The 18,746-nt window shown below is 37.2% G+C and overlaps 1 protein-coding gene across 1 annotated transcript in view; it reads right to left on the bottom strand.

Annotated features, from left to right (window-relative positions):
• The window catches only part of LOC105728456 (U3 small nucleolar RNA-associated protein 14 homolog A), a 187,206-nt gene that overhangs the window by 67,634 nt on the left and 100,826 nt on the right, over positions 1-18,746 (bottom strand). The gene's annotated exons all lie outside the window — the stretch shown is intronic.

Here is an 18,746-nt window from a genome sequence, read left to right as displayed (position 1 = left end):
CTTCAGCATCAGGAGGTGGGAGTGGGCCAAGGGCTGGGATCCCTGAAGCCAGCTTTGGCCCTCATTCCTCACTGCAGCGCACACTCACAGCAGTGTGTCCTGCTGTCCTCGTCAGAGTCACAGTTTCCTCATTACTACTTAGACTTCCTTTCACTACACTTATTAAAAAGTAATTCTAATTTAGTGGTCGCTCTTAGCATTTCTCAAAGTAATTAAATAATGATGGCTTAAGAAATTTACCATTTTTGTGGGAAGATTGAGTGTACACACAGACGGGAGGCTGAGGTGGGTGGATCACAAGGTCAGGAGTTCGAGAGCAACCTGGCTAACATGGTGAAACGCCGTCTCTACGAAAGATACAAAAAATTAGCTGAGCGTGGTGGCAGACGCCTGTAGTCCCAGCTACTTGTGAGTCTGAGGTAGGAGACTTGCTTGAACCTGGGAGGCGGAGGTTACAGTGAGCCAAAATCACGCCATTGTACTCCAGCAATGGGCTATCTGGCAACAGGGCGAGACTCCATAAAAAAAAAAAAGAACCCCCACAAACTACTATCTCTTCATGCAAGCTACAACTGTGCTGAGCAATGACATTCTGAGAACTCACTAAGAAGGGTGAACTGAGCCACATGAAGTTCATTTGATAACTTTGCAAAAGTGCTTTATGAACGGAACATCACCACAAGAAGTTAGCTGTGGTTATTCTCTTCCTGGGAAATACCAGCTGTAAGCCATATTTGGAATAAAGTAAGGTTTATAGATCTGGCGGAGGGAATTAGAGAAAAAAACAAAGACTACCATAACCAGGAAGAAGAACTGAGAAAACAAGGGAATGTGAAGAAAAAAGACAAGATTTGCTTACCTCCTATATACATAAAGAAAACTGGAAGAGATAAAGTGGGTGTAAGAGAGAAAGGGCAAAATGAGAAAATGGGGGTAGGGGGTGTTGCTGTGCCAAAGAGCATGGCTCAGCCTGAATCTCACCTGAATTCTGGAAGCTGAGAAATTATGGATTCTGATTCAAGTTAAAAGCAGCCAACAAGTAAAAAGAGCCAATGACATTAAAACTGAACTAGGCCGGGAACGGTGGCTCAACCTGTAATCCCAGTATTTTGGGAGGCCAAGGCAGGCGGATTACCTGAGGTCGGGAGTTTAAAACTAGCCCGGCCAACATGGTGAAACCGTCTCTACTAAAAATACAATTAGCCACGTGCAGTAGCTCATGCTTGTAATCCCAGCTACTCAGGAGGCTGAGGCAGGAGAATTGCTTGAACCTGGGAAGCAGAGATTGTGGTGAGCTGAGATTGCATCATTGCACTCCAGCCTGAGCTACAGATTGAGACTTCGTCTCAAAAAAACTGAAACTAAATAGTCATTTTTAAATTTCAAGTGAAGAAACCTAGTGGAGACTTTAGCACAATTCAAACTTGTTCTATTAAATGGCAGGGTCTGGGAGAGTGCCTTCCATAGCAATTATTTCTTTAAAAGAATTGAAAAGAGGAAGAAAAGTTCAGTTTGGAAGCCTTGATCGATCCCTGGACACTTGAGTCATTCTGAATGAAAACACTTAGCATCACTATGGGAATCTATTACCCTAGTGATTTGGCCAGGGCAGAACTTTGCAAATTGTTTTCTTTTTGGAGAAACATATTTTTCTTTTTCAGTAATTGTTAATGAAGACCTGCAGCTGAGAGCCAGCAGCAGCTCCAGGAGCTAGAACAGGACAAGGCTCAGCAGGTTACAGAAATCAGAGCTCTAGCTCAAGCTGAGGAAGCAGATAGAGGAATCAGGTGAACTAGGTGAGCTCCGCCTTGACCTGCTACTGAGAACTAAGTTGCCCATAAGTATTAGGGTCCAGCAAAAATTAAAAGTCACCACCATTGCTTTGAGAAACAAAGAACAAAAGGACCTCCTCAGGATTATCAGCATAGCTTGTAAGAACTAAAATTATTTAACATCAATGTCCCAAAGAGAGCCTATTAAGGGAACCTGTGAAGCAGTGAATGGCAGTTGAACAGAGCCTCAAAGAGTGCAAGTATTGGGATCAGGGCCTATCAGTTCTATTTAGCAAATTATCTGACAAGAGCCATCAGTCAGATTGGATGTAGGAAGGAATGGGAAGGCCCCTACAAAGCAAGGACTTTGTGGAATAGGATAATGGAGTGGACATGTTCTGGCAACAGATTCCCCGGAAGACAGTGCTCACTGCACTGTCCCAGCCCATCACGTTACAGTGAGACAAGGGTATTCTGATTAGAATATTCTTCATACAAGAGGTCAACACAGGCTGGTCAGGTCTAGGAGGGGAATCCACCATACACAGCTGGCGTGCAACCCAGGTCTGGATCTAAGGAGATGACAACCTTGGGCCCACAATGAGGTAGAAAAAAAAAATTGAAAAAAGTTTTGAGAGGGACAGATAATTCTATCAGCCCAGCAGCCATGCCAACCTGAGGGCTGAGAGTAAGGAAAGAAATTCAAAGTTCTGATCCTGAGGGTTCTATCAATAAAGTAGATAATGGTTTTCCTAAAATTAAAAAAAAAAGTCTGTTAATCTATGTATTCTCATATTTAGTTTTGTTTGGCTTTTCTTTTAGAGTTGAGTAATAGGCCTTTTTGAAAATACTAACTTGTCTCTTATTAATTGGGAGTAAAAGATTCTTGTTACTGTTGGATAATAAAGACAAGGCCAAAAAGTTAAGATCTTCACATAATAGAGCAGAGAGTTTTCGAAAATTCTTGATTTACCTAGGGATGTGATAAAATCAATCTTCCTTTTTGAAAGATTTCAGCAGCAGTGTGTAGGATGAATTACAAAGAAGACTGAAGACAGAAAGCCTACGATTTCATGCTGTTAGAGTGATTTAAAATGTAAGAAAATAATTGCTAGGACTTGATGATAATTGTAGAATGGGACAAATTTGACAAAGAATTGTTCAGAGCTACATGTAGGTAGAAAACAGAGTAGAGAAGATCCAGGTCTTTGGGAGGGCACTAGAAGGATGGAGGAGCTCTGGAGAGCAATGAGGCAAGTGGGTGGAAGTGACTTTGAGGGGGCCAAATAGCAAATCATTTCAATGTTAGATTTTAGATTAAGTATAGCATCCATATTTTGTGGACAACTAGAGATACGATAATGGACAGTGGGTGAGAGGTCAAAGAAAATTTAGAAAAGAAAATAACTAGAGTTAAAACTATATGCATAGTACTAGAGAATACAGCAAAATGCACAGAAATAATAGTAACAGTAATTACGACTTCCATTTCTCATTGAATGGTTGCTGTATTCCAATCATTGTACCAGAAGTTTCATTTATTTGATCTCTAGACACTCTTAGATTTCATTGTCCTATTACAGATGGGAAATTGAGGTTCCACGTGGTTAAGGGACTTGCTTATATCACACATTAAAGAATCACAACTAGATTTCAGGCTGCCCAATCCAATGCCCTTTCCACAGCCTATTTCCTTTCATGTATGGTGGTACAGTCTCCTTGTCACAAAACACTTGAGATAGAAATATGAAAATACAGATATTGTAGAAATACAACTGGAGTAATTTTAAGTGAAACAGAGTAAGGGATAAGGAACATCAGGGTGTAAAGACTGGGTTCCCAACAGGGCACAAGCCTGGTCTAGAAAGAGGCCAAGAAATTTGTAATGCCTTCCTATGATAATGAGAAGTCACTAAAGGAAGTCACTAATTTCTTCCTTTGTCCTTAAACTGACAGAGCACAAAGATAGAACTTTGAAACATAATTTGGTTTTGAAACACTTAATTATCTTCCCCATTGATGCAAAGGGAAAGATGAAACCAAAACAGCAGCTTCAGAGAGAAGCAGAAGTTTCAGTAGGGAGTTGAACAGAGAGAATTGAGATGCTTTGTAGCTCCATTAATAAATTCCCAGAATACTATACTTATCTACATTCAGTTATAAGCTTCCCTTTGGCCCTGTACATTCCAAAGCCAAATGTAAACAACTTCTGTTTTCCTAGTATTAACTATAATAATTATATGTTTGTTTTGAAGTCAGATGATAAGATGTTTAAATCAGTTCTATTTATCCTGCATTTACTAATCAGTTAATATGTGTTAATCTCTGGTAGATCTCTAGTATACAGAAACAAAGTAGACATTTCCTGCCTTCAAGAAATGCACCATCCTTACATAGGCAGCCATAAATTATACCACATGATAAAGCCTATCAGAGAACTATAAGTACGTAGGGCATAAAGAAAAGGATGAAATTCTTGGTCTGCTATTGCCAGACAGAATGTCATCAGGAGATAATGGTTTCTCTGGGCTTTCAAAGGTGAGTACATTTTCTGAGAGGATCAAGGACGACACATAGAAAGGATGGAGTATTTTAATTTGAGCAAAAATGGAAGCTAGAATAACTGACCAGACTAGAACTGGCCCCAAAGCTCACAATCTAATAGACAATGTGTAAAGGAGCCTGAAGGATTTGTACCCTCCTTTTCAGTCCTGGTACCAAGCTCCCATCAATTGGGTTGGACAAACATAGAAGCCTAGACCGCAGAGAGCATGTGAAGTTAGAGGGTGAGCAAAACCATGGTTCCAGGCCTTCCTCTCTGGCCATGAGAGCCCAAGCCTGGGAAAGGCTCTGACAAAGACCCAGCTGTGGGCTCAAGACAGGGTACAGTCCCTCTCAGTGTTAGAGTGCTTAGGAGAAGCTAAGGCTGATGAAGAAAGGTCCTAGCCATTCAGATAGGAGCCAGAAAAGCTCCTGTCCTGGTGCAAAGCCTTCTGATGCCTAGATCACAGCTCAGGAACATCAGATACCAGGTCTGGGGCAGTAACATTAATGTGAGGCCCCACCTAGCCAGCATGATGTCATTATGAATATTTGTAATAATTCCCCGAGTTACTACTACAACAGAAGGTAAGTATTCATAATATATTCTCTAAGTAACTAAATGAATATGCTTTTGTGCTACTTTACACCTGTTTTACTTCTATTTCCTTCATAACTACAGGCTATATCATCACATCATCATCATCATCATCATCATCATCATCATCCTAGCTACCAATTATGGTATATTTATCATGTGCCTGAAACAATGCTGGAAGCTGGAGGTCTCTAATTCTTAGAACACTGCTATAAGAAAGACATTATTAGCCCCATTTTATAGACAAAGAAAGTCAAGTTCAGAGGGAATATAGGTACTTCCCCAAAACCCATATAGCTAAACAAGGGCAAAAATAGTGGGATGTCAAAGCCGATGTTTTATCTGGTAACAAATTAGTTCATCTCAATGGTAAATAAGTCATTTTAATAAAAAATTTGGTTAATTAAAAGAGAATAAAAGTCAGATTGTTCAGTTGGTAATGTAAGAATGAAACAGTTGAGTGACTTTTTAAAAGGTTTTATTATATATACAGAAAAGTAAAAAATTTATTGAATTTTCACCAGCTGACAAGACTGATTTTCACATTTTGGTTGGATGTATTAAAGATCCATGGATATAGTACAAAATCATATTTTGTCAATTACAGCCTTATAACAAATAAGAGAGGAGATGTAATTTCCAATCTACAGACTCATATAATCTTATTCTAAAATTTACAACCTTCTGACCCCATAACTTAAATGCCTTGCCTGCTTTTTGGACCTTCACCTATTAAAAATTAGTCAATACATGCAATGAACTCCATCACCAAGAATTTTACTCCACTATATTCAGGTTATCTTTCCCAAAGAAATATCTCAATTCTTCCCACTATCTGCTAAGGAAACTCAACTCCCCTGAACTCAGTTCTGAGTTCTTCAGAAGTTAGAGATCTGGTGGAACCTGAGTGGCCCCACTTACTCTCATCACACAAAACTGCAAACTGTAGCAAGGAAGTCACATTTGACTGTAGCAAAGAACCTTGCAACACTGCATTTTTAAAGTTTTCCTGTCTGTCAGAGCACATGAATTATTATCCTACTCCTCCGACCGCTAAATCTGCCCCCTCTCATGAAGGTGCCAGATGCTGCCTGTTCACTAGCAGTGGCTCTGTCACTTTTACTTTGCATCCTAATTAAGAAGACATAGAGAGACACAGAGAAGTTCAAGTACCAGAAGGATTCTGCTATCTGTCATACTGTCCTCCAGATGTTCTAATGATACCTTTGAATTTGGATGGAGGAGACACACAGAAAGAACTCTGGCACTGTGAAACCTTTCCGTGACTACTTGTTGAAGAAAGACAATTTACAACCGAACAGCTGCTAATGGGAACCTTTAGCTGGAGAACTTGTTATGAAGAGCATTTATCAGCACTCAGAGGAATTCATACTGATAAACATCTTACTTACATGCCTTATTTTTGTTGTAAAATGCACAATTCATCCTTCCTAAATCAATTTCCTTCAATTACAAACAGAACTCATTAAGACAAGAAAGATTTATCACTGTTTTTTTAAAAAAATCGTTTTGTGAGCTCATGAAAGCCTGCAATAGGAATTATTTCCCTGAAATGTTTAAAAAACTTCGCACTTATTTGACTGGTAGCTAGCCCCTGGAATTGCATAAGGGAATTGTAAACAGATACTTTTGAATACTGGAGCCAGGTAGTAGGAACTTCCCTTTTGGACATTATTCACTAATTCACTTTCAAAAAGATACTGTGCTTAGAGTTCTATGACAGCTCCACACCCCTATCCAGAGGCAATTAATACATGTTCTTGCTTTGGATATATGTGACCTGCAGAAGAAATAAAAGGATACAGTCAGTCATTCTTAAGTTATCATGGTAGTGGGCCTTGCCTTCAAAGTGGCCAGACTTTATTATAACTATGGGTTGTTATTGTTCACAGTTGCTCCAAAGTGTGGGGTGGGATTGAAAGGGAAGCTTCTGGTAAGGAAAGAAAACTTGATCTCATTCTTTGAGGGAAGAGAAGGGCTAATTAATAAGATGGTCTTTTAAATAGAAACGCAGATAATTCTGCCCAATTTCATTATTCTAACAACCTCTTTCTCCACTCCCAAAGAAAAATGAACAATTCTTACTAATTTTCATAAACACTGTGCTAAGTAATCAGGAAATAATTAATTTAGATCTCTTCATTAGTAATGGGAATGAAATTCCTTAATGAACAGCCTCCCTTTAATTCAATGATAAGGTAACTATTACTGAAATATTTATTGATATAAAATTAGATCAGAGAGAGATAAAAAGCTTTTTTTCTTAAAAAAAAGGTCAAATCTTCTTTAAGGTGTAGCTGATTGCTGTCCTTTTTGTCACTGAAACAATACAATTCTAAAAAGTACTAGAACTTTGGAATAAGTTTAAATATTATTTTTGTTAAAAACATCAGCCAGTCGACAGCTACTATGTATCTTCTCAGTTACAGCATTAGATTAAATGATATGGAGTGATACAAGTAAAAGTAAAGACTTTCCATCAAGAAAATTATCATGTAATTCAGATTTGCTCAGCAGCAGCTCTCCTGACATTTTGGGATGAATAATTACTTGCTGGGAGGGTTGTCCTGTGCATTGAAGCCAGGGAAGAGGCCAGGGGCATTACCCCTTGCCCCAGCCATAGCAACAAAAACTGTTTTTCAGACATTACCAACTGTTCCCTGGGAAACAAAATCACCTCAGGTTGAGAACAACTGTCTAATTAAAGTATCTAAAGCTCTGAGAAAACCTTGAAGCGCATAGTTTTCATGAAAGGGATACACTAATATATCGAATAATAGCTCACCATCTAAAAAGGTATCCAAATATATAGCCCTCTAGCTCAATAAATGGGTGACCTAGTGTTTAAAAACTTTTGACTGTAGAGTCAGATGGCTTAGGTTTAAAACCTGGCTCTATCTTTTACTAATTTCAGGCTAGTTACTTCTCTAAGCCTCAGTCCCCACCTCTTCAAAATGGGGATAATAACATTACTTACATATAGTTTGTTTTGAAGATGAGACAATATAATACATAGGAGGGCCTGGAATGACTCTTATCAACCATTAATATTATCATAAGTGGCATTCACATTTTGGTTGAATTGGAGAGACTAGACCTGTGATAAATATTCATGTAGACATTAAGTGAAAAACAACTTTGAATAATTATTTTAGTGATGATGGAAATTTTAAGCATTTCATATGCATTGGTAGAATGATATTTACATTTTAAATAATGTTTTATAACAAATAATAACACATCTAATCTCATTAGTTTTTTTCTTTAGAGTAAAAGGGTACATACTGATCTAAGAATAATTAATCCAGAATGATCAAAATTGAGATGTATCTTAGGAAGTTATTGAAGTTTAAATCCAAACTTTGGGGAGTACCTAGGCACAATATGAAATAATATATAAAGAAAAAGAAACAAGGCTGACCATGGATTTCTCCACAGAATCCAATGCCAAAAACCAGTAAATCAATACACAGCAGAACTTCAAAGAAAGAATTGTGAGCCAAAGAATTTATATCCAGTAAGCTATCCTCCAAATTTAATGAAGGCTTCAGTCAAACCATTTAAAATACGCAAAAATTCAAAGAATTTAGTTGCCATGATTCCTCCTTAAGAAAACTGCTGGATGACAAGTTTCCTTCAGCTGAAATATAGCTGGGGAAAATCTAGCAAAAGAAATGATGGTAAACCCTGAATGTATTTAATTGTAAACTTAAAGAACAAAAGTTTGGAGAGATCTTTTATTTTTATAAAAAGGTCAAAAGAAGGTGATAGGTAAAATAAATTCTCTGATTGTTTCAGCTTTTATACCTGGAAATCCAAGGATCTCAAAGGTAACAAGTTAAATAATTATATAAAAGTATAATTAAAAGGTAATCAATATAAAAATGTAAACTTCTCAATATCAAAAAAGCTGCATGAGGCAAACTAAATGAAAACAGACCAGAATGTGACAGACTTTTCAAAATAGAAACTATAACATGAACTAACATGACAGAATCAAGACCAAGCATCTCTGTCATTTCAGTACATTTGAATGGCCTACACCAATTAAAAGACAAAAACTGAAGCACAAATCAAAACCTAGTTCCAAAACAAACTGATTCAGAAAGTGAAAATATAAATATAGTCAGCATTATAATAAGAAAGCAAATAAGAAGAAAGCAAGACTTAGAATTTGAATATCTGGCAGAATGGAATTCAGAACTAAAAGCATTAAATAAGACAAAGAAGCCTACTTAATAATGACAAAATGTAAAATTCACAATGAAGATTCAAGTGCTACAAATATTTATGCACCAACTAGCATAGCTGTATCATAATCAAAGCAGAAATGATAGGAGCTTCAAAGAGAAATACCTAGGAATTCATTAGTAGTAAAAGACTTGAAATTCCCTCTCTCAGTTTTTGACAAACTGTGTGGGAAAAAAAAATAAGCAAGGTTATAGAATAATAAAATTAAAATCAGTAAATAGAAATCTGATTAATAAATATAAAACCCTATAAAATGAAAATTATACCTCATTTCATATGAACGTAAACATTCACAAAAATTAACAACACATTAGACCCCAAAGATAACCTTTGTAAATTCAAAAAAGTAGAAATAATGCAATTAAATAGAAATTCCCTGTAGAAATAGTTTGTTTTTAAACATACACATATGTGAGATATGAGATATATAGAAATTATATTTATACATACATCTATGTACAAACATATATATGTGAGATATATTATGAGATATACATATTTCCCAATTTTCTAAGTATGACACCAAATCCATAATTCACAAATGAAAAGACTAATAATTTAAAACACATAAAACAACATTTTCATGTGGCTAAAACCACCACATGGTAAAGATAAAACATAAAGGAAAAAATGGTTAAAAATATTTGCAACAGATATTCCAAATGGCTGCTATTTCTAAATTAAAAGGAGCCTTATAATTCCATATGTAAAAGAGCAACAACTCAATTTTAAAAGGCTCTGAACAGTTTGCAGATGAGAAAATAAAAATGGCTCTTGAACATATGACAAGATGCTAAACTTCACTCTTAAGAAAAATGCAAATTAAAACAAGACTGAGATTATATTTTTTCACTCATATTGGCAACGATCGAAGAATTAGATAACACACTGGGCTGGCAAGAGTGAGGGAATAGGCATTCTCATTGCATTGTGGCTAGGAGACTAAATTCATACAACCATTTTGGAGAGCAATTTAACAACATCTAGTGAAATTACCAATGTCCTTACCCTCTAGCCCAGCAGTTGCACTTCCAGAAATGTATCCTACAGATAGACATATACTCACATATCTAATATTGTATTTGTACAAAGGTATGCACAGTCACATAAAAATAGCAAATGTTTGCAAACAACCAAAATGACTATTAACAGAAAAACTGTTATATAAATTCTGGTATATTTATATAATAGAATCAGAAAGAATAAAAATGCACTGATAAGAATGTAATAAAATAGAATGGACTCCAAGATATAATGTTTAAAAAGAGAGGGAAGGAGGGAAGGGAAGGATGGAGGGAGGGAGGGATGGATGAAAGAAGGAAGAAAGAAAGGGAAGAAGAAGAAAGTAGTGTAGAAAAGTGTGTATAAAGTTGGGGTTGGGGAATGGATACATATATTTGTTTATAAACACATTTGCACAAACTGTCTCTGGAAGGATACATTAGAAATTAGTTAGTTTCTCAGCTGGGAAACAATAGTGGAAGAAAGATTTGCCTTTCACTTTATAACCAAAAGGTATATTAAATTTTTTTAAAAATCTATTTTTGAGCCTATAGGTTGGATTTGGCCTGTGATTTGCTAGTCTGTAATCTCATCAATGATCATTAAGCCAAAAGGGAGTACTTTATTATAAAATTGCTAACTTTCTGTTTAAATTTACCTAGAACCCATATATTTGCATTATTCAGTCAACTTTATCCCAGTATGAACAATTATTGTCATGCAAGCACTCTAACTTCTAATGCCCCCAATTCTGAGTCTATTATAAAAATAAAACATTTCAGTATGTCACAGATGAGAGTACTCTGTTGCAAACTAAATTATACAGGGTTTCACTTACAAGCTGTCTACTTCTGACTTGATAACTTTATAGTGTAGATGGATTCTTTCAGACTGAAAAAAGTTTTAATCTTTCCTGTTAGAAATTCAGGGAAGAGAAAAAACAAAGGTTTATTTTGCTCTATTCAATTCTCAAGAGAAACATAAGCTACATTTGCTCATATTTGGGGAAGAGTTTAAAAGCATAAATGTTGATAAATGGTAAGTAATCATATAAAAGAAGGAAAAAAACTAATCATATCTGACAGCATAATTCCCAAAACAAAGTTTTTCTTTTTATACCAGAAAAGTTAGGGGAAAAAAACCCATCCTGTGTTGACTCCAAGATTGCTCTGTAGATTCAAGTCTCTTTTGTCAGTCTCTGTATGGTTCAAATTTCTCCGATCTGAAGGCTTTTTGACCTTTGCAAAATGCTTATATTGTGTAGATGCACAATTTCTTTATGTATCTCACTCCCAATTAAATTTGTAATGGGTTTTGACCAAATTGATACCTCCTATTTCAATATTTAGTGCCACGTCTAAAGAACATAGTGCAAATAGTATCCACACAGCAATCTCATTTTAAAGCTTTTCTTCCCAAAAGACCGCTTCAACTTCTCATCACATAAGCTAAAATTACCCAAAGTCTTTATTGAACTATTTATCTATATGCTCCGGGCCATTATTTCATACAAAAAGGTTTTTGGTGAAACAAGAGCATGGTCTCTTGAACCTTGCCTTTTAATTAGTATAAGCTCCTTGGAGGCTGATGATGTGACTTCACAGCAGATAATAGAATGGACCTAAGAAACAGTGCTAAAATTAAACATTCCTTCCAAATGTTTCAGGCAACCCTAAGCCATGAAATGCCTGCCAACCCCCTGAGAAGATCAATAGAGCAACCACTGGGCATATAAAGCAGAACCGCCCACTGGAAAGACCAGTTAACAAAAGTCCACAATGGGCAATCGGTCTACAGTATAAGCACATTCTTACAGAAGAATGGATTCCCTTTATCTGTGCCTCTAACTCTGGTAGATGGTTCAGTGAGCAATTAGATCTGCAAAAACTAACACCCACATGCCCCAAACTGATAAGATGGCTTCACATGAATAGAATTAGATTATCACCGAGTTCTTGCCTTTAGGAATCACTTGAGTACTGATATTAAACACAAGCCTTCTAGGGTCATCTTGAATAATAAGGTTTTTTCTTTAAAAAATTCAATTCCAATCACAAACATTAAGATTGGTTTTGTGGAAAAAATATTTGTTCTTTACTGACCAGTATATTTATCCATGTCATTTAGTTTGCTTCATTAAATTTAATGCTCATGTATTGTACATTATTTTTAAGAGGAAAAATATGCTCAAGCATTACATGCTCTTCCCAATAAATCCATCAATGCAGAAGTATATACTGTATCTACTTTGCAATTCTGTACTAGCTTAGAATCTCTCTTTCAACAGCAAGTTATTTATCTATTGAAATAAATATTTCCTATGGTGCTGTATAATTAAATATTTTTCACAGCTGAAATTACCCAGCCCCCCTCACACAGAATTAACAGCCCTTTGTTCATACATATTGCTATGGTTTAAATATCTCCTCCAAGACTTCTGTTGAAATTTAATTGCCATTGTGATAGTATTAAGAGGTGGGACCTTTAAGATGTGATAAGGTCAAGCGGTTCTGCCCTTGTGAATGGATTAATGCCATTTTCATGGGAGTGGATTAGTTATTGGGAAAGTTCAGCTTTCTTTTTCTCTCTGGTGTGCTTCCTTGCAATATGATGTCATCAACCATACTATGAAGCAGCAAGACAGCCCCTCCAAGATGTGACCCCTCGATCTTGGACTTTACAGCCTCCAGCACCGTGAGCCAAATAAGTTTGTCTTTAATGAATTACCCAGTCTGTGCTATTCTGTTACAGTAGGAGAAAAGGGACTAAGTCAGAAAATTGGTACCCGGAAGTGGGGCTGTTGTTAAAACAAATACCTAAAAATGTAGAAGTGGCTTTAGAACTGTGTAATGGGTAGAGGCTAGAAGAATTTGGAGAAGCAGGCATTTCACAGCTTAAGTTTGCCTGAAACATTTGGAAGGAATGTTTAATTTTAGCACTGTTTCTTAGGTCCATTCTATTATCTGCTATGATGTCACATCATCAGGCTCCAAGAAGCTTATACTAATTAAAAATCTAGATTGCTGTAAATGGACCAATAAGAGCAGTTTTTGTGAGGGCTCAGAAGAAGAAAAAAGATGTCAGGAAAGTACTCTTAAAGAGTACTTGAGTAGTAGTTATCAGCATGTTGGTACAGGTTGAGTATTCCTTATCCAAAAGGCTTGGGACCAGAAGCATTTCAGGTTTGGAAAAGTTTTTGAAGTAATTGCATAAACATAATGAGGTATCTGAATATACACTTGTTGTATATACACTTTATACACATACGCTGAAAGTAATTTTACATAATATTTTAAATAACTTGGAGCATGAAACAAAATGTGTGTATATTAAACTATTTTATTACGCTTTGTAGGTGCGCTTTTGTGAGGGAATCTGGGTATGAGAAGAAAAATATATTGCAGCTGAAAGGGACTGAGAGGGTCTTTTATCCCTCAGGATGCTGAATAAACCATGTGTTGTGCCCCTCAGTTTTGACTGCAATCCTTCACATGAGGTCAGGTGTGAAATTTTTCACTTGTGGTATCATGTTGTTATTCAAAAAGTTTTGAACTTTGGAGCATTTCAGATTTTGGACTTTGGCTTAGGGATACTTAACCTGTAGAAATATAAACAGTAAAGGCCAGTCTGACTAGGTCTCAGGGTGAAATGGGGAACAAGGTATTGGAAACTGTAGTAAAGGTCATTCTTCCTATATAGTTGCTATTGGCTGAATGGTGTTCATGCCTGAGGGCCTGATAAGCTAGGACACCTGGTAGAAGAAATACCTAAGCAGCAAAGCATTCAGGCTGTTGTATGGCTACTCTTAACCTCATACAGTGAGATGCAAGATGAAGAAAATGATTTAAAATGGAATTTATAATAATAATAATAATAAAAAACAGAACAGAAAGATTAAAAAAATTTATAGCCTGGACATAGAAGAGCAAACCAAGAGTGTGGCCAAGCAACTATTTGCTAAAGAGATTACCATGGTTAGAAGGGAGCCAAGTGTCTTCATAAAGACAATAGGGATAAGACCCCAAAGGCATTTCAAAGATCTCTAAAGCTGTCCCTCCCACCACAAGCCCAGCGGCAGAATGGTTTTCTGGGTGTCCTCCATGGAACCACTGCCCACATCCAACTCAGAATCCACACAGTGCTCCTCAACTGCCCCATCTATGGCTCAGGTGAGCCCAGGTGTGACTCTACCTGCCACTCCAGAAGTTACAAGCCACAAATGCTTAGCAATACTCATGTGATGCTAATTCTGCAGGAGCATAGCATTCAAGAGTTGTGGAGACTTAGCCACCTCCACGCAGACTTCAGTTTCATAGACAGCCTGGAGGCCCAGGAAGAGACTTGACACCGGAGCAGAGCCACCACAGAGAGCCCCAGCTAGGGCAATGCTAAGCCCCAGCTAGGGGTCAGAGCCACCACAAACAGTCTCCGCTTGGTCAATGCCTAGTGGAGCCATGGAAGTGGGACCAACCCAAGACCACAGAATTGTAGGGCCACCAGTGTGCAACTCCAGCATGGGAGAGCTGCCATCACAAGGTGCCAGTCCATGAGAGCTGCTGGGTGGACTGAGCCTAGCAAAACCATAGAAATAGGACTTTCTAAGCCTTTGGGTACCCAATCAGCCCCACCCCACCCCTCCACCCCCAGCATGCCCAAGTTGTGGGATATAGAACCAAAGGAGATTATTCTCCAGCTTTAAGATGTGATTTTTTTTCTCCCTGTTGGACTTTGGCTTACTTGGAACTAGTTACCCCTCTTTTCTTACATATTTCTCCCTTTTGGAATGGGAATGTCTATCCTATGCCTGTCTCAACGATATATTTTGAAAACAGATAACTCATTTAATTTCACAGGCTCACAGCTGGAGGGAATTTGCCTCAGGATGAATCATGTCTTGAGTTTCACATATATCTGATTTAGATGGGACTCTAAACTTTGGATTTTTGAGTCTGTGCTAGAACAACTTAAGACTTTTGGGGCTATTAGGATAGAATGAATATATTTTCTATGTCAGAAGGATGTGAGTTTGGGGTAAGCAGGGATAGAATGCTATGGTTTGAATATTCCTTCCAAAATTGAAGTTGAAATCTAATTGCTATCATGACGGTTCGGTACCCCCCTTATACTCAGAGGATATATATTCCAAGGCCCTCAGTGGTTGCCTGAAATCATGAATTGCGCCAAACCCTATATATACTATGTTTTTTCCTATGCATACACACCAAAGATAAAGCTTAATTTATAAATTAGGCACAGTAAGATTAATAATAACTAATAAAACAGGACAATTATACTATAATAAGATATATATATCTATATGTCTATAGATATATATAGATCTCAAAATATTATAACTAGAACCACAGAATGTAAAACCAACTATAAGGGAGGACTAAAGAGGTGATTAGGTCGTGAAAGTTCCACTTCCCTCATGAATGGATTAATGCCATTACCATGGGAGTAGGTTAGTTATTATGGGAGTTTGGCCCTCTTTTCCTCTCTGTCTCTCTCACATGCACTTCCTTGCCATGTGATGCCATCCACCATATTGTGACACAGCAAGAACGCCCTCATCAGATTTGGCCCCTTGATCATGGACCTCCCAGCCACCAGATTCATGAGCCAAAGAAATCTCTTTTAAGTTACCCAGTCTGTAGTAATCTGTTACAGCAGCATAAAATAGACTAAGACATATACATTATACTGTTTCTCACATTTTCAACAGGTGCTGTTTTTGATAGATCTTCTGTTCTCACCAGATTGGGACCCTCCTGTTGAGAGTGGAGAACAGATCTTCTTTATCTTTAAGTAAGCTCCAATGACTTTCGCAGAGCCTCCCACATTATAGATGAATGAATAATGAAAACTTGTAGCCAGAGGTTTGTAGTCTTCTCTCTTCTGCCTAATCCCCACAGCAACATTGTGATGTGGGTGGCAAGGCAGAGGGGGTGAAATGTTGAAGCAGTTAATTTCACCTGAGTGCCTCTCAAACTCATAGTCATAGTTCTCTTTTTTCTCTTAAGTTCTATTAAAACTGTAACTTGTAGATTCACAATATAACTCTCTTCTGAATGTGGCAGGTGCTGCAAAAAAATGGCAATTAAGATCCATTGCAGTTCAATGCAAAAACAGGCAGCCTGCGGCAATGAAATTACCAAGTGGCATGTGAAGTCCCTAGTGGTGACACTCTCACATTACCTACTGCATAGCCCTTTATTATTTATGCCTCATACAGCCCCTCCTCTCTTTCTTGGTCTTGCTCTACTCTGATCCTCTTTTTTCTTCCCCTACTCAACTATTTCAGTTTCCCTGTTTGCTCTCACAATGTCCCATGAGCTAAAAATATTGCCAGGTAGGGAAAGAAAATGCTTGGTGGAGTGCCACCATTCTTCTCTCACTTGCCCGGGATAAAAATCATTAACTGATTTTTTAACACTTACTTGCAATCTCAAAATCCTAAACATCGCTAGAGACAGCCACCACCAATTAATAAGACTGGGCATGGAAGATGACACCTGTTGCAATCTCTAGGGGATTTTTATCATCTTGGCAGTAGAAGGTATTAACTTCAGCCTCAGTATTGAACTGGCAAAAAAAAGATTTCCTTTTTCTTTCTCTTGCCCATTCCACCACTGTGATTGACTGGTAGTGGCTCTTCTGGAGCACTGCTTAAGGTGATCAAGAGATAGCATTCTGGCCCAACAAGAAAGACTGCTATTATGCCTTAGTAATGTCTTGCTAAGCAATCAGGTATACAGAGTGGCAACATACATGCTATGTATTTGCCCCATCTGCCTTATTCTCATTTGGTAAATTACTATTCCAATACCCTCAATGCAACCAACAGAGCTTGCAAAGTTTATTTAGTTCATTCAACAATTAGCTGAACTTATATGCGAGTTAATTAGAATTGAGTGTGAGCCCAGCATGAAGCTAGGCACTGGACACAGAAAGACAACTAAACACATCAATAATCTCAGGCAACAAATAAAGTCTAGTTTCTAACAAACACAATATGCCATTTAAACTTAAAACCAACCAGTAGACAATATTGTCCATGTTCTTAAAGTTTAAGAAAAAGACTTGGCATTCAAACAGAACCATTCTTTTATGTCTAATCTTAACCTTGGCTTAACCCATTAGGCTGAGGGTGGGAGCTTCATGCTGACCTTAAGAGAATTTCCAGTGATTTGGACCTTGAATTACCCTAATACTTCTGCACAGATGTGACTGGTTTGACTGATGTATTTTATTTATTTATTTATTTATTTGAAACACTGTCTTAAAAAAAAAAAAAGTAAAAAAAAGGTGCTGGAGGAAGAGGTAAATTGTTAGAAGCAAAATATGAAAAGACAAAAAGCATGTTCTTTTTTTTTTTTTTTAGAAAGAAAAAAAGAATGAAGAAGGGGAAGAAAAAGGAAGAGAAAGAGAGAGAGAGAATGGGAGTATTGCTTTCTTGCCCAGGCTAGAATGCAATTTAGTAATGGGTATTGAAAACCACTTTTATACCAATAATTATACTTAATGATGTAGACAGGAAGGAATAAGGGAAGAAAATAACAAACAAGCAGCCAACCAATATTTCATTTAAACCTATGAAATGCTATGCGATTACTGAGGAGTGATTTACTTCCAATTATGTAGTCACTTTTGGTTTAGGTGTGAGGTGGTAATGCATGTTTTGTGTATTTGAAGTGGACAGTTCTATAAATGTTTATTAAGTTTACTTGTTCCGGGTCTGAGTTCAAGTCCTGGATGTCCTTGTTAATTTTCTGTCTGGTTGATCTATAGAATCGTTAGCTCTTCTTGTTACATTGATCCTTTTGCCATTATGTAATGTCCTTCTTTGCCTCTTTTGATCTTTGTTGCTTTAAAGTCTACTTTATCAGAGGCGAAACTTGCATCTCCTGCTTTTTTGTTTATTTGTTTATTTTTACTCTCTGTTTGGATGGTAAATCTTCCTCCTTCTCTTTGTTTTGAGTCTTTGTGTATTGTTGCATGTGAGATGGGTCTGGATGCAGCATACCGATGGGTTTTGGCTTTTTATCCAATTAGAATATATATAAGTTTAATACTGCCATTTGATGCTAGCTGGCTGTTTTGCCCATTAGTTGGTGTACATTTTTCATTGTGTTAATGCTCTTTTCTTTTTGATATATTTTTGGAAAGGCTGATCTTGGTTGTTCCTTTATATGTATAGTGCTTCTTTCAGACGCTCTTGTAAAGCAGGTCTGGTGGTGGTGAAGTCTCTAAGTACTTGTTTGTTCACAAAATATTTAATTTTTCCTTCACTCATAAAGCTTAGTTTGGCTGGATATGAAATTCTGGGTTGAAAGTTCTTTTCTTTAAGGATATTAAATATTGGTCCCCACTCTTTTCTGGCTTGTAGGGTTTCTGCTGAGAGATCTGCTGTAAGTCTGATAGGTTTCCCTTCATGGGTAACCTGACCTTTCTCTCTGGTTGCCCTTAGTATTTTCTCCTTCATTTCAACCCTAATAAATCTGGCAATTATGTGCCTTGGGGTTGGTCTTCTTGAAGAATATCTTTGTGGTGTTCTCTGT

This window comes from Aotus nancymaae, unplaced genomic scaffold (genome assembly GCF_030222135.1).
Source record: "Aotus nancymaae isolate 86718 unplaced genomic scaffold, 86718_ANA_hifiasm-v0.15.2.pri h1tg000040l, whole genome shotgun sequence".
In the NCBI taxonomy this organism is placed as follows: Eukaryota; Metazoa; Chordata; class Mammalia; order Primates; family Aotidae; genus Aotus; species Aotus nancymaae.
The sequence above is the reverse complement of the archived record's forward strand: the minus strand, read 5'-3'. Positions and strand labels throughout refer to the sequence as shown.